The 15,985-nt window shown below is 39.1% G+C and overlaps 1 pseudogene; it reads left to right on the top strand.

Annotated features, from left to right (window-relative positions):
* Window positions 1–2,424: 2,424 nt before the first annotated feature.
* LOC130857673 (serine/threonine-protein phosphatase 2A catalytic subunit alpha isoform-like) overlaps window positions 2,425–15,985 on the top strand; it is a 34,687-nt pseudogene continuing 21,126 nt past the window's right edge.

The raw sequence follows: 15,985 nt of genomic DNA, 5'->3' as shown, positions 1-15,985 counted from the left end.
GCGTGTTTCTTTTATAAAATTATGATGTGTTATATCAGTAGAATTAGATAGGCATGATTCAATCCTCAAGAAGAACAAGTGTCTTAGTCAATAAGACACTTAAAGAGAATTAGACATGATAAAAAAGAAGCGAGTGTTCAGTTCTGAGATTCTTGTAATCACAAGTAAAAAGGAGGAATGGAGAATAAGTTAATATAGAGAACAATTAGCAAGATCATATAAGGAAAGATTTGCATTGTTAATTAGAAATTTTATTTTTATTTTTTTTAAAGCTCTTTATTGGAATATAATTGCTTTGCACTCTTGTACCAGCTTATGAGGTACACCAAAGTGAATCAGCTGTATTTATACACATATCCCCATATCCCCTCCCTCCCGCGACTCCCCCCCACCCTCCCTGTCCTGGCCCTCTAAGGCATCACCCATCATCGAGTTGATATCCCTTTGTTATACAGCAACTTCCCACTAGCTATCTATCTTACAGTTGGTAGTGTATATATATCTATGCTACTCTTTCACTTCATCCCACCTTCCCCTTCGCCCTCTCCGCCCCCCCGCCCCGCCCCGCCCGCATGTCCTCCAGTCCATTCTCTGCGGTAGATTAGAAATTTTAAAAGGATGGATTGTACCAGTGAATTCTGAGAATCTGGGGCATGGTGTCTGCCTCCCATGAGCCAGCCTGTTAATACTGTGAATAATCCAAGAGTTCATGAGTCAAAATGGCTCTGTCTGTCCTGCCCGGCAGCACCTCCAACCTGGAAATGGCAGAGCCAGCTCTCCTGGCCATTTTCACAGGCTGAGTCAAGTTGCTCCTTGTTAAGATCAGAAAAGAAGGAACAGACAGCACAGGGTAGTACTCCCCCAATTTTTTCATGCCAAAAGAACACCAAGAAAGTGATAATATTTGTGCAGCACGCTGAGGTAAATTGAAGGAGACTGAGAGACCTCTATATGAGTCCTGGTTAAAAAGTCATTATCTTTTCCTCATATTAATAAGGTAAGAAAAATAAAATGCAAAAATTTAGGGAGGGTATTAAACATAAAATTTTTATAAAATTTCCAATTAAAACTTTTTGACATTTTTAATGAAGCCATTTTAACCATTTAAAAAAAAACTTGAATTAACAAGTTATGTGCATGACTGTAGTTTGAATGGTTTTATTCAATTCCTATTCAAGACATTTTAATGATGATCTCTATAAAATTTTGATGGGCACCACAGAGAGCCTTTATTCTTGCTAGCAGGTGATTTCTTAAAATGTAAATCTTTTTAAGTAACCATTCGAAATTTTACAACAGCCAAAATTATATTTAAAGAATTTAAGAGCTCTTTCATTGGCAAATGTAACTGTACAATTTCTTACAATAACATGAAGAGAGTCTAAATCCAACTGAACTTTTCATATCAAGTATTTTAAAATAATGATGAAGCCGTGATTTGCAGAACACATATATTAGTAAAACAGAACCCTGCAGCTAGTTAGGACACTCATAGAACCCATTTATGGAGAATGGACAGAATATCTAGTATTTGACAGGAATGAGTTTCTGGATCCCTGTCTGGAAGCGCAGTCACGAGGACACCCCTTGAGCCTCCCACCCCCTACTGGCATCACCTTAAACTGCACCCTTGGCCAGTACACCTAGAGCACAAGACTGCCCAGTAACACACGGACTTCTTATGCATGAAACGCAGCAGAATGCTCTGCAGCAGCTGATGGAGGAGATGCTAAAGCAACAGGCACGCCCCGTACAGCAGCCAGGCCAGAGGAGTACCCGAGGTCCTGCATTATCCCCAGCACACACAGGGAACATGCTGCCAGGCTCTCTGCTCTGGCTCCCCCTCTGAGAAGCCCCAGACAAGACTGCCCTCTTTAGGGAGAGCTGCCTGGGAGTTCCAGTCACCCAACCTTCTTAAGAGATGAGAGTGTCAGTATCTTAGCATGCACAGCAAACCCAGTAGGAAGTTCTAGCTAGGGGGTAAACACAATCATTTTAAACAGGTGTGTCACATACATTTGTTTTTTCAGTATATCTTCAGATGTGCTGACGCTCACTGCTTACACACTAGCCTTTCAGTGTCACATCTTTCTTTTGCCTAAAATGGAACAGGGCAGCGGACCTAATTGGTTCTTAGTGCATGCTGTGAATGTCAAATGAGCTTCCAAACCTGAATGAGAAACACAGAAATGTCTGCCAATGAAACTGTAGTCAACACAGCATTCATTCACTCACGTACCACTTATTAAGCACATACTAGGTGCCAGAAAATGTTTTAGGCACTAGGAATGAAAATTTTGTCTGAACAAAACAGACAAAATGTCTTCCCTCATAGAAGTTACTTTCCAAGGGGGTGGAGGAGAGATATGTCTTTAAATTAATAAGAAAGAAAGAAATTATATAGTATTAAAGTATAAGTGTGCTATGGAGAAAAATAAACAAAAAGGGGGTATAGAGGGCTACAGTGAAGGAAATTTGGAGGAGTTTGCAATTTTAAACATAGTGGTCAGAAAAGGCCTCACTGAGAAGATGATGTTTGAGCAAAGACTTGACGGGCATGAGGAAGCTAGTCACGTGAATATCAGGGAGGAGACATTACAGATAGAGGAAACGTAAAGGCCTCAAGGTGAGAGCTTGCCTGGAATTTTTGACAATCATCAGGGAGGCCAATGTGACTGAACTGAAGCAGTAGAAGATGAAGTTACAACCACGAGTAGGGTGTGGAGAGTAGATCATGTAGAGCCCAATAGACCACTGACCTCTACTATGTGTGAGATAGAGATTCACTGGAGGATATAAAGTAGAGAGATGAATTAACTTTTGACAGAATCATTCTACTTGATGTGTTAAGAATAAAACATAAGGAGGCAGGATAGAATTGAAGAGACTGTGTAAGTCAGAGGCAGCTGCAATAACATAGCTGAGAAGTAACGATGGTTTGGATCATGACAGTAGCAGTGCAGATGGCAAGAAGAGATCAGTTCTGGATCTGTTTTCTATCCAAAATCTCCTACTGGATTGGATATAGCATATGAGAGAAATATAGGAATCAAGGTTACCTTCAAGTTGTTGCACTTGACCAACTGAAACAGTAGTTGCCTACTGAAGAACAAAATTGGAAGACTGACACTACCCAACTTCAAGACTTACTGTAAAGCTACAATAATCAAGAGAGTGTAATTTTCATGAAAGAAGAGACAAATGGATCAATGGAACAGAATAGAGAGCCCATAAATAGACCCCCATAAATATAGTCAACGGATCTTTGACAAAGGAGCAAAGGTAATACAACGGGGCAGGACCATCTCTTCAGCAAATGGTGCTGGAACAACTGGACATCCACATAGCAAAAAAAATAAATCTAGAAAGAGACATTCTTCACAAAAATTAACTCAAAATATATCACAGACCTAATGTAAAACACAAAACTGCAGAAGACCTAGAATATAACAAAGAAGGAAATCTAGATGACCTGCAGTGTGGTGATGACTTTTTAGGTACAACACTAAAGACTTGATCCATGAAAAAATAATTTATAAGCTGGACTTCATTAAAATTAAAAAAGTTCTGCTCTATGAAAGACAAAATCGAGAGAGTTAGAAGACAAGCCACGGACTGGGAGAAAATATTTTCAAAAGACACATCTGATAAAGCACTGTTATCCAAAATATACAAAGAATTCTTAAAACCCAACAATAAGAAGACAAACAACCTGATTTAAAAATGGGCCAAAGACTTTAACCTCACTAAGGATATATACACTAAAAATTGGGAGATTGGGATTGCCACATATGCATTACTAATAAGAAAAATATATATTAAATTGTACACTTTAAATATATGCAATTCATTGTATGTTCAAAAAAAGAATATATACAGATAGCAAGTAAACGCATGAAAAGATGTTTAATATCACATATCATCACGGAATTTCAAATTAAAACAATAATAAGATACCACTCATACCCATTACAAGGGCTAAAATCTGGAACACTGACAGCATGAGATGCTGGTGAGGATGTGGAGCAACAGGAATTCTCACACATTGCTGGTGGGTACAGCCACATTGGAAGGCAGTTCAGTGGTTTCCTGCAAAACTAAACATATACTCTTACCATATGATCCAGCAATTGTGCTCCTTAGTATTTACCCAAATGAGTTGAAAACTTAAATTCATACAAAAATCTGCACGTAGATATTTGTAGCAGCTTTATTATAATTGCCAAAACTTAAGAACAACAAAGATGTCCTCCGGTAGGTGAATGGATAACTAAACTGTGGCAATGGAATGTTATTTAGTCCTAAAAAGAAATGAGCTATCAAGCCATGATAAGACATGGAGAACACTTAAATGCATATTACTAAGTGCAAGAAGCCAATATGAAAAGGCTACATACTGTATGATTCAACTCTATGACATTCTGAGAAAGGCAAAACTACAGAGACAGTAAAAAAGATGAGAGGTTGCTGGAGAGTGGGCAGGAGGGTGGGGAGGAGATCAGAGATGACTAGGTGGAGCATGGAGGATTATTAGGGCAATGAAAATACTCTGTGTGATATTATAATGATATATATGTGCCATTATACGTTTGCCCAAACCCAATGAATGTACATGAAGAGTGAATTCTTAGGCAAACTATGGACTTTGGATGATTATGATATGACAATGTTGGCTTATCGTTAGTAAAAAACGTACCACTCTGGTAAGCGATGTTGATAATAGGGGAGGCTATGTATGTGTGGGGGCAGGGGTGACAGGCCAAATCTCTGTGCCTTCTTCTTAATTTTACTGTAAACTTAAAACTTCTCTTAAAAGATAAAATCTTTAAAAGAAAAGGCAATTGTCTCTTATTGAGATGCGGAACAGGTTTGTGGAATTGATCTAGAGTTTTGGAATGGTAAATTTGAGAAATGTATTGCTATTTAAGTGGAAATGTTGAGAAGGTATATGGATGTATGTCTTGAGCTCAGGAGGCGAAGCAAGAAAGAGATCTGTAGAAGTGTAGATGTGTGAAACCAAGAGATTTGCAATTGAATGTTAATTGTTAGGCAAAGAGACCAACAATAATACAAATTGTCTGAAGAGTAATGTGGAATGAGGAACTTTCCCATAACCCATCCCATAGCCTAAGAAGTTTTTGTGGGGGTTTTTTGTTTTTGTTTTTTTTTTGTGGGTTTTTTTTTGGGGGGGGGGGCGGTTAATGCAGACCTAATCAGTCCACAACTCTGCTCAAAACTCTTGAATGGCTCCCCAAGTCTAAGAATGAAGCCCAACGTCCTTAACGGGACTTGTGCCTTCAGCACGTAGCAAGTGCTTAATGGTTCATTCAGCCTCTTTTCCTGCCACAATCCCTCACCTCCACAGAAGCATTCTGCACTTCACAGAGACTGAGTGGCTTTTAGAAACTCAGGGTTTCCATCTATTTCTGATTTTGCCCTCCCCCACTGTCTTACGCAGACTAACTCATATTGCTTTTACAAGGCTATGATTAAATATCATGTCATACTTCATTTTAATTGTCTTTTAACCCACTGGATGGTCAGCTCTCTGAAAGGCAGTGTATTTGTCTCCTGTGGCCATAACAAATGACCACAAACTTAGTGGTTTACAACAGCAGAAGCGTAGTCTCTCACAGTCCTAGAGACCAGAACTCAGCAGTCAGTGTCACGAGGCTGCAACCAAGGCACGGGTAGGGACAGGCTCCCACTGGAGGCTCTAGGGGAGAACACTTTTTACTGCCCTTCCCTGCCTCTGAAGGCTGTTCCCTCCCAGGCTCATGGCTCTACATCACATTGCCTTTTCTATCCCTGCTTCCATCATCACATTACCTTCTTCCTCTTCTCTTAAATCTCCCTCTGCCTTCCTCTTATAAAGGACCCTTGTAATTGCATGTAGAGCCTGCCCAGATAATCCAGAATAATCTCCCATCTCAAGATCCTTCACTTCATCACATTTGCAAAATCTCATTTGCTATGTAGGGTAACATATTCACTGGCTCCCTGGACTAAGACTTGGATTCATTTCTGTGGGCCATTATTCAGCCTCCCAGAGTCAAGACAGGGACTGCTTTGCTTATCACTCTATCCCCAACAGCAAGTGCTGTTACATAATAAGCTCTCAGCTTACATTTTTGGAATGAATGAATTTGGTGAGTTTTTATCACCTGAATACCTCATTAATCTTCCTCTTAGATATAATGAGAGAAAAGTCATTATCTCCTATCAACTTACTGCTCATAAATAAAAAGAAGCTTTCGTTGGAACAAACAGAACTTATTCTTCTAGGATCAGGTTTGACAAAGTTTGTTAAACTGCAGGGGGAAACAAGCTTGGTCAGGTTATTTAGCTGAAATACATAAAAGGCCACTGGGGTTCTTATCAAATTTAAATCTTACTATAAACTTCTAATTGTCTCCACAAAACTTAAATAATAAACCCTTCTGGGAGGACCAATGCTTTCTGTGAGAATGGTTAATGAGGGTCGGTATGGGGGATTTAGTTACCAGGGGTGAATGAGGTCCTGGGAGTCCAGATCCCAAGGACGCAGGCAAGGCTCGATTTTCTTAGCTTTATCATCTCAAAATGCTTCCTTTCTGATTAAGTGCCAGTAACATTTTCCTCTCAAAGCACAGTTCATTTAAAAGTTTAAATGCATGAGAAAACTACTGAGCCCGTTTATTTTCAAGCAACATATTCAGGTTCTATGAACATGTTTATTACCTAATACTATTTTGCATATAAAAATAAACATTTTCTCATAGGAAAACAGTGGTTTTCTCAAAGTCATACACATGAAATGACAGTACCAGTATCCCAACCAATTCTAAAAAGATACCAATATCTGTTCTTCATCATTATGATAAGCTGCTTGTGGATACATTTCATTTTACAGCTAACCTCTAGGCTAAAGTACAGAGCCCTGAATTTGGAAGTCAGTAGAGTTGGATTATGGATAAAACTACTTCTCTAAGTCTCAGGCAAATCACTTAGCCATAATGAGCCACAGTTTCCTGAATAAGAAAAAACCCTAACAATTGTGATTTATGAATTGGACTAGACATTAAAATCCTTTTCTAGTAGTAAAATTCTCAGACTGTCTATTTCTTTAGATACAATGCTACTAAAAAATAAATAAATGTATGTGTAAACTAGATAAAGGAAATATAAAAACAGAGCTAAGTGATTTTGAAGAGGATGTAAGTAAGAGCTATTCTGGATACCATGACCACCCATAATAAATACATTTCCCATCTTCCCTCCCAGTTAGGTATAGTCAGGTGACTAATTGCTGGCAAATGGGATATAAGTGGAAGCTGTGAGTGCAACTTCTATCAATAACAGTAACCATTAAAGAAAAAAGGCATACTCTACTTTGCTCCCTTTTCTCTTACTACTGGCTAGAAAGTGGGCGTGATGACTAGAGCTCAAGCAGCTACTCTCAATCATGAGGCAGCTTAAGAATGTCTGAGCATCAAGATAGAAAAAGCTGAATCTTGATAGTCATGGAACCACCATACAAATCCTGAATTGCCTACCTCCAGTCCTCTATGTTACATAGAAAAAGAATTCTATCTTGTGTAAGGCACTGTTATTTTGATTTATTTGTTACTCATAGCTGGATCTAATTCAAAATGATTTAGGTTAGGTACCTAGAAGTGGGTGCTGCAAATGATAGACTTTATGAAAAAAAAAAAGGTATTGATTTAATGAATGTGGTAGACATCTAGTGATAAGGATGTAGCCACTGCAGAGTAAAAATTTGGTGACCCTGTTTTATGATGGCACAGCTTTTGGGCAGTCAAAATTCTTAGTCAAACTGAAACTTGTTCATATTGCAAGGCAGACCACCTGCCCAACAAGGCTGTAGCTCTAGGGGAAATGATAGAAAAGGTTGAGAATGATGGTTGGCGATTATTGGCTGCTACTTTCCACTTTTAGCAAAGATCTACAAGAAAACGTTAAACACAAGCCAGAGCTAGCCAGCGTGAAAGCAGAGATGGAAGGGAATGCATCACTTTTCTGAGGGAGGCACCCTCTACTTACCTCCTGAAATCTAGGTTTCATGAGAGTTCAATGATTCAGAACATTGCTAGGTTGAAAAAGCTTACAGCTTCAGTAATTCATTTTGAAGCTGCAGGGGAGACTGGGAGGTGGGGTAGCTGAGAAGTTAAAGACTCCAGCAGATTACACTTATGCCTATCCTACACAGGCTGAACATACTGGCAAAGATGATATTAAGGGTGTTTCCTTCATCCCTGCTGCATTATTTCAGATAGTCACTGTTAACATGAGGGTGGGCATGGGGAGATCAGAAGTTTTAAATATCACAAAAGTCTTAAAAACTAGGTTTATTCAAGAACTTTGACTGTGGTCATTTATACATGGAATTGACCAAAACTGAATACACTGAAAACCTGTTTTTCTGTTTTGTTTTGTGTCACAGAATTTTATTGGCAAAATCTTCACGTCCAGTCTGCATATGCCCCGAATTAATTATCTTTTGCCGCCTAACAAACCACCCCTAACTTAGTCGTGTGGAGCTGCAACAATACTTTGTTGCTATTACTGTCATTCCTCACAGTTCTGGGAGATGACTTGTGCCCAGTTAGGTGGTTCACACTTAGTGTCGCGTATGTAATTGTGACCAGACAGTGGCTGCTGCTGGAGTCATCTTAACAGTTTCCTCCTTCATGTGTCTGGTAGTAGTTGATGCTGGCTGTTGCCTAATAAACTTTAGCTAAGTCCGTGAGCCCAAATATTGCATGTGACCTCTCAATGTGGCCTGGCATTCCTTATAACATGGTGGCTGGTGTCCAAGGAGCAAGTATGCTAGAGAGTCAGGCAGAAGCTGTATTATCTTTTATGACCTAGCTTTGGAAGTCACATGAATACAGAAAAATGGTACAAATCAACCAGTTTGCAAGGCAGAAATAGAGACACAGATGTAGAGAACAAACATATGGACACCAAGTGGGAAAAGCAGGGGCCATTGGGGTGGGATGAATTGGGAGATTGGGATTGCCATATATACATTACTAATAAGAAAAAAAATATCAAATTGCACACTTTAAATATATGTAGTTTATTGTATGTCAATTGTATCTCAATAAAAGTTCTTAAAAAAAAAAAAGGAAGTCACATGTGGCCATTCTGCTCTATGCTATTGGTTGAGGCAGTCAAAAAGTTCCAAGTTCCAAGGAGAAGGGGGCACAGACTCTACTTCTTGATGGGGAAATAGCAAGTTCTAAGAAGAATTGGTGTGATTAGAGGTATGGTTTCAACCATCTTTGGAAAATACAAGTCCATAATGATCTAGCCTTCAGAATATAATTCCTGAGCTCCCCATCACCCAAGACAGCAAAAACAGCAAGTGATCTGCAAAAGTTTCAAGGCCTCAGTAAAAGTTTAGTACCCGTTGTTGTCCTCCTAGGGGTCCTTAGAGGTAAATGGAAATGAAAAAACTTTCCATAAGCAAAGCCAGAACCATAGAGGATAATAGATAAGGGAGTTCCTCCCAAAGAACTAGGGGTCCAGGTGGCTAATCAGGGAACTTATCCCATACTGTTCCAGCCCATAGGGAATTTGAAATTTCTAGGGATCAGTGGCTGATGGGTGTTTCCCATTCTCCCCATTTCTGAATGGGAGATTTTATTGAAATTAGCCTTTCCTTCTCCACTATTGAGCATTGGATGTGTTTATGGAAGACAATTTGTCTTTTAGTTTTAGGGCCACCAGAACATAAGGAGTCATACCCAGACCCGGTGGATAGGTTTGCCTATCTCCCAGAGATCCTGGACTTTGAACTGGAATGAGTACTTTAATGCCATTCAGGGTTACCTCTCTAAGAAGGAAGAGAGCATGGCCAAAAAATATGGGATCCAAATTTGTCCCAAACATTCCTTCTTTGGGAATATTCCCCAAATATCCCTTCTTCCATAGGAATAGAATTGTTCCCCTTCTATTCCTATTCCACAGGAATAGAATTGTTCACTTTTAGCTAGATACATGGTACCACAGAAAATTTACTATATACCCCAGCATCCTTTGGAACTAGGTGCTGGCATGTAATTAAGTTCTGGAACATGGAAACATTGTGCATAATTTCCAGTAAGTGCCCTTAAAGGGAGAAGATATGCCCTTCATCAATTCCTTCTCCTCCTTGCTGACAAGGAAACTAATGTGATGTCCTGAATTCAAATGGCCCTCTTGGCCTCATGTACACTGAGATGGTTGAGCAGCAGGAAAGGAGATCACTGCTCCTTGATGACTCCTAAGCTTTCATACTCATCCTGGAGTGCCTACTTCCAGGTTTCTTTATTGAGAGATAAACAAACTCCTGTGTGTTTTAAGCTGCTATTTGTTTAAATTTCTGTTACTAATAGCAAATCAAATCCTAATTACTATAGCACATAGTTGAATGGGGGATAATTCTATAATATAAGGTAGATTAAGATAAACATTAATTATATAGTAACATCCTGTTCACACAAAATCAAGCGACAGTACGTAATTCGGGGAAGTTGTCTGCCTCCATATAGCAGCCAAAGATTTTCTTTCAAAATGCAAACTTGATCCCATAACTCCCCAGCTTAAAACTACCCTACGATTTCCCTTTGGACAAATCTCCTTAACCTGGTATGTAACTCCCTGTGTGATCTGATCCCTGCTACCCCTCCAAGCCCATTTACTCTGAAGATCCCACCTACTCGCTGACATCTACCTACACTGGTCTTTCAGTTTCTGTTGCTCAAAACTGGAGTTGTAGGCAGCAGATTATATGATTGCTGAAAACAGGTACCTTCTCAACTATTTTAAGGTAATATTTTAGCATAACAACTATTAAGATTATGATGAGAGAAAGCATAATAAACCAGGATCATGATATGTGTAGTGTAGGTGGCCAAAAAGTGGCTCTTCTGTGTCACCTCACCTACTGGCCTGACCCACCCCTAGGCTCACGCCCCTAATTTTAGAACCTATCTCTGCCCTTGATCTTTGTCACCATGTTTCCTCCCACATGATGATCCTCCATCAGCTCTTCATCCAGATGACTTTTATCCATTCTTCAGGTATCAAATATCCCTGTCAAATTTTCCTAGTATAGTAGCTCATCGTGCCATGTAATTTTGTATGAAAACTGATAATAGGTCAGTTTTCTCATGGAGCCATGTGTATCTGTGTCTGTGAATATTTGATAAATGTCAGTTTTCCCCCAACTAGAATGTATGTTCCATGCGTCAGATAAGAGGTTGCTTTCAGCTCATCAATGCACCCTCGGAGCAGAGCACTGTGGCTAGCACAGTGTAAGCTCTCAATAAACATCTGTTGAATGAATAACTGAGATGCTCAGGGATGAGCCAAAAAGAATGAAAAAAAATTGATAGGGTGAGAATGAAAAGAAGAGTTGATGAAAAAGCACATAGTCACAGCAGCATAAACACGGATGACATATTTAGGAGGAAAAGGTAATCAATGTGCTACAAATCACTTTTCTAGATGATGAGAGAATATAAAGGGGTATAAAGCATGGTCACTGCCCTTAAGAAATGTACAATTTAGGGTATAATAAAACTTATGCAAAAGAAAAAATAGTCAACTAACCATAAAAGGCAGAAAAAAAAATGCGTTAAATGACTAAGACCAACCAACAACATGCCATAGATAACATCGAGAAAAATTACTACCGATTAGAAGAAATCAGGGACAATAATAATTTTGGTGTCCCTTGTTATGTACCAGGGACTGTATTAAGCACCTTATACGTTATCTTACCTAATCTTTACAACACCCAATAAGCAAGGTATTAATATTCTCATTTTAAAGATGAGACTCAAGGTGTTTAAACATGCTTAAGTAACAAAGCTTATATATAGAATGCCAGAATTTGAGCCCTAGTCTTTCTAAATTCAAAACCAATATACTAATATCTATGTTATAAAGATGAGAGTTCAGCTAGACTCCAAAGAATATGTAGGAAACACATCAGCAGAAGGAAAGTATGAAGGACAATCAGGCAAGGAGTATAGTGTGAACAAAAAAAGAGAAGAAAATTAAGGTGTGAAGAGTGGATAGCTGAGTCTAGCCATAGGTAGAAAGTCCATGAAGGAGTAGAATCCAAGGTAAAGTTGGGGATAGAATTTGGGTCAGAATGAAGACAGCCTTTAACAGCAGACCAAGGTGTATTTGGCTTTTATCCTGCAAGCAACTGAAAGGTACTATAAGGTCCTGAGTTGGCAAATGGCAAAATGAAAATGAAATGATGGTCTGCTTGGATTGGAATGAGAAAGGAAAAGAAAGGAATAGATTCACATAGGAAAACTCAGCATACTTGAGATCAAAGAATGCTGTAACTGAAAAGAATTGTAACTTAGTACCAGACCTCATTTTACAGATGAGGAAACTGTAGCCAGGACAGTTTAAGTGACTTCCCAGAGACTGGTAGAATTGCTAGGACTGTAACTTGGTTTTCTCCCTATTATTTCCACTATGGCACAAGTGCAGAAACAGAAGAAAAATAGAAGACAAACAGAGAAAAACCAGAATCAAAAAGAATTCTCAGGTTTTTGGGCAGAACAATTTTAAAAATAATAACATCAGTGTCAGATAAAAAATTTCCAAAAAAAGATCCTTGTAGCAGACAGACTCAAATATGGGGCCCAGTCATCTTCACCTCCTGCTATTTATGCCCTCGTGTAATCTCCTTCCCTTGAGTGTGGCCTGGCCTAGCAACTGACTTCCAGCCTATAGAATACAGCAAAGATGACGGAGTAGCACTTCCATAACTACATTACAGGAGGTTAGACTATAACTTCTAATTTGCTAGCTAGCAGAAGCTCTCTCATGCTGGCCCTGATGAATCAAGATGCCATGCTGTGGGGCTTCCCTGGTGGCACAGTGGTTAAGAATCCACCTGCCAATGCAGGGGACATGGGTTCAAACTCTGGTCCAGGAAGATCCCACATGCTGTGGAGCAACAAAGCCCGTGTGCCACAACTACTTAGCCTGCACTCTAGAGCCTGTGAATCACAACTACTGAGCCCACGTGCCACAACTACTGAAGCCCGCATGCCTAGAGCCCATGTTCCACAACAAGAGAAGCCACTGCAATGAGAAGCCTGCATGCCACAAGGAAGAGTAGCCCCCACTCACCACAACTAGAGAAAGCCAGCACACAGCAACAAAGACCCAACACAGCCAAAATAAATAAAATAAAAAATAAAATAAAAATAAATAAATAAATAAATAATAAAAAATTTTTTAAAAGGTGCCATGCTGTAAGCTGCCCTGTGGAGAGGTCCACATGGCCAGGAATTGAAAGTGGTCAACAGCCCAGCAAAGAACTGAGGCCTCTGGATCAACAGCTCAAGAAACTGAATCCTGCCAATAACTATGCAAACTCAGAAGCAGATCCTTCCCCAGTTGAACCTTCAGATGAGATCGCAACCCTGACCAATGATTTCATTGCAGCCTTCTGTGACACCCTGAAGCAAAGACCATGGCTAGGGAGTGCTCAAAATTCCTGGCCCACAGAAACAGTGGGGTAATAAATTGTGTGTTCTTTTAGGCCACTAAGTTTGTGATAATTTGTTAGGCAACAATAGATAATTAATACTATTGAAAGAAAAGGCTAAGTTTTGGTTTAGGCAACGGAAGAATCAATTGTAGTTTCTATAGAGCACCAGGGATCGAATCCATGTTTTTTAGGACAATAAACTGGTGAACAGTGAAAAACTAAGAGAGTATTAAAATTTCAATTAAGACATTCGGCAGTGAAAAAAGATAAATGAAATTAGGCATACTGAAAATTAAGAGAAAAGGTTTTAAGAGACGTTTGGAGATACAATATGATATTGTTCAGAAACAGATTTTTTTTGAGAAACAAAAATTTGTACAAACATAAAGCATACATTGGCAGTAATGTGGGAAGGAAAAGAATAAGTGACTAAAACCATTATGTACGTACAACCTTGGAACCCTCAGGGAAAAACTTAGCAACTCTTGAGTTTTCTCTCTCAGTACCTCTCTTTCACTTCCAGCACTCTCTAATCAATAAATAGCACAACTCTGATGATCAGAGTATCCCTGGAGAATAATAAACCGTGCAGGTATTATTATCCTAAAATGTTAACATCACCACTTTGGACTAACGTAACTAGAAACTTCCAGAACATTTTTGAAGATACTCTCCCATTTTACCTTCAGTTTTTCTAATTTGGCTTTTTAAAAATATAAGCTGAATTTTTATTCAAATATTCCTTTTTTAATAAGAGAACATTAGTCTAGTGGTTGCACGTGGGCTTTATTTTTCTTTAAAAGAGAGAATTTCAATGAACTACTCTACGCTTCCTCCACCTGGTAATTTGGACTCCAGCACAGAGGAGAAAGCCAAAATATAATAGACAACCTAGGACATAGCACAGTGATGCTTGAACAACACAGGTTTGAACTGCAGGGGTCTACTTATTCACAGATTTTTTTTTTCAATAGTAAATACTACAGTACTACACAATAGGCGGTTGGTTGAATCAGTGGATGAAGAACCACAAGATAAGGAAGAACCACACATATACAGAAAGCAACTATAAATCATCTATGGATTTTCAACTGCGTGGAGGGTTGGCACTCCTAACCCCCACATTGTTCAAGGGTCAACTGCTTTTCAAAAAGTCATCTTCTTTTCAATATGAGGATTTATAAGGTTTCTAAGGAGTCCACTTGTTAACAGAGCTTTAGTTCAGAGAAGAAAGAGGAATTCTATTCTACACAGGCACATAAGAAATATTTAAACTGTAAACAACCACCTGTCCCAAACCAACCAAAGGCATCTCATTAATGTCCCACAGAAAGTATCTTAGGAAGGGAGGACTGTTTCCCCATCCCAAGGCCCCTACAAGCAGAGAAGAGACACCAACGCACAGAGAGATCGTTTCTCACGTGATTCGCAGGCATTTAGAAGGTGGCATATTGAAGAAGACCAACGTGCCTTCTGCTCCAGCAGGGCCTTTATTTATGCAGGAGTTGTGGTTCCTGCACTTGTCACTCACATTTGTTTTATTCATCCACTATCTCACACACTACCCAGCATAGGCCTTCAAGAAATATTTCCGAGTAAAATGCCATTCAAGAATAGCAAGAGAGAAAGAGAAACAATACAGCTGAAGTAAACTCTTCATTTCCTTAAGAAACTATAGACAGATATATTGAGAATTATCTACATTTAGTATAAGAACCTTAATGTATTAGGAGGCAACTCTGCCAATGCAGAGACTGAAAACTACGGAAGGTCATTAAGAATCAAGTGCTGATCAGTCCACATACAGAACCAAGACAATGAAAGTGATGGTCTGGACAGGACCTGAAATGACATAATTCCCACCTGGTGGGACTTTCTTAGTTCATTGCATGACAAAGTTGGAAGGTAGATATTAGAACCACTGAATATCAGTTTGTTATATACGTGATCATGCTGATCTTATATGTGAATAATATATATGTATTTTATATGTAACCACATTCTGGAGCATGGATTATCATTCTCAATGTATACTTTCGTTATCATTATAAAGCCCTAAAATTAAAAAAACTTTAAAAAAAAAAACTTAAAATATCAAGAATCTCTTAAATACTGCTGAAGAGAAGACAGCTGAGCCACAAGGACAGAACTGAAATGGCCTTCAAGATTCTGGTGCTGTTTACATAAGGGTGTTCAAATAAACTTGTTCCTTCCTGGGACTGAGCATTCCATATTCTATCCTACAGTGGGTATGGGGGTCGGAGTGGCTGTTGCCACATTTGCAGCACTACCACAAGTTTATAGACATCTTTGAACTTCAAAGCTGAAGATGCTCAAAAGCAGTCTAAAGCAATTGGATTGGGCAGGATTCTCCAGAGGAACACAACCAATAGGATATATTAGGCAAGTCTGAAATGTGTAGGACAGGCCCGTAGGGTAGACTGGGCACCATAGACTAGTCAGGTTGACAAA

The sequence above is a fragment of the Hippopotamus amphibius genome, chromosome 7 (assembly GCF_030028045.1).
Source record: "Hippopotamus amphibius kiboko isolate mHipAmp2 chromosome 7, mHipAmp2.hap2, whole genome shotgun sequence".
NCBI classification, from domain to species: Eukaryota; Metazoa; Chordata; class Mammalia; order Artiodactyla; family Hippopotamidae; genus Hippopotamus; species Hippopotamus amphibius.
This window is presented reverse-complemented; position numbering and strand designations above follow the sequence as displayed.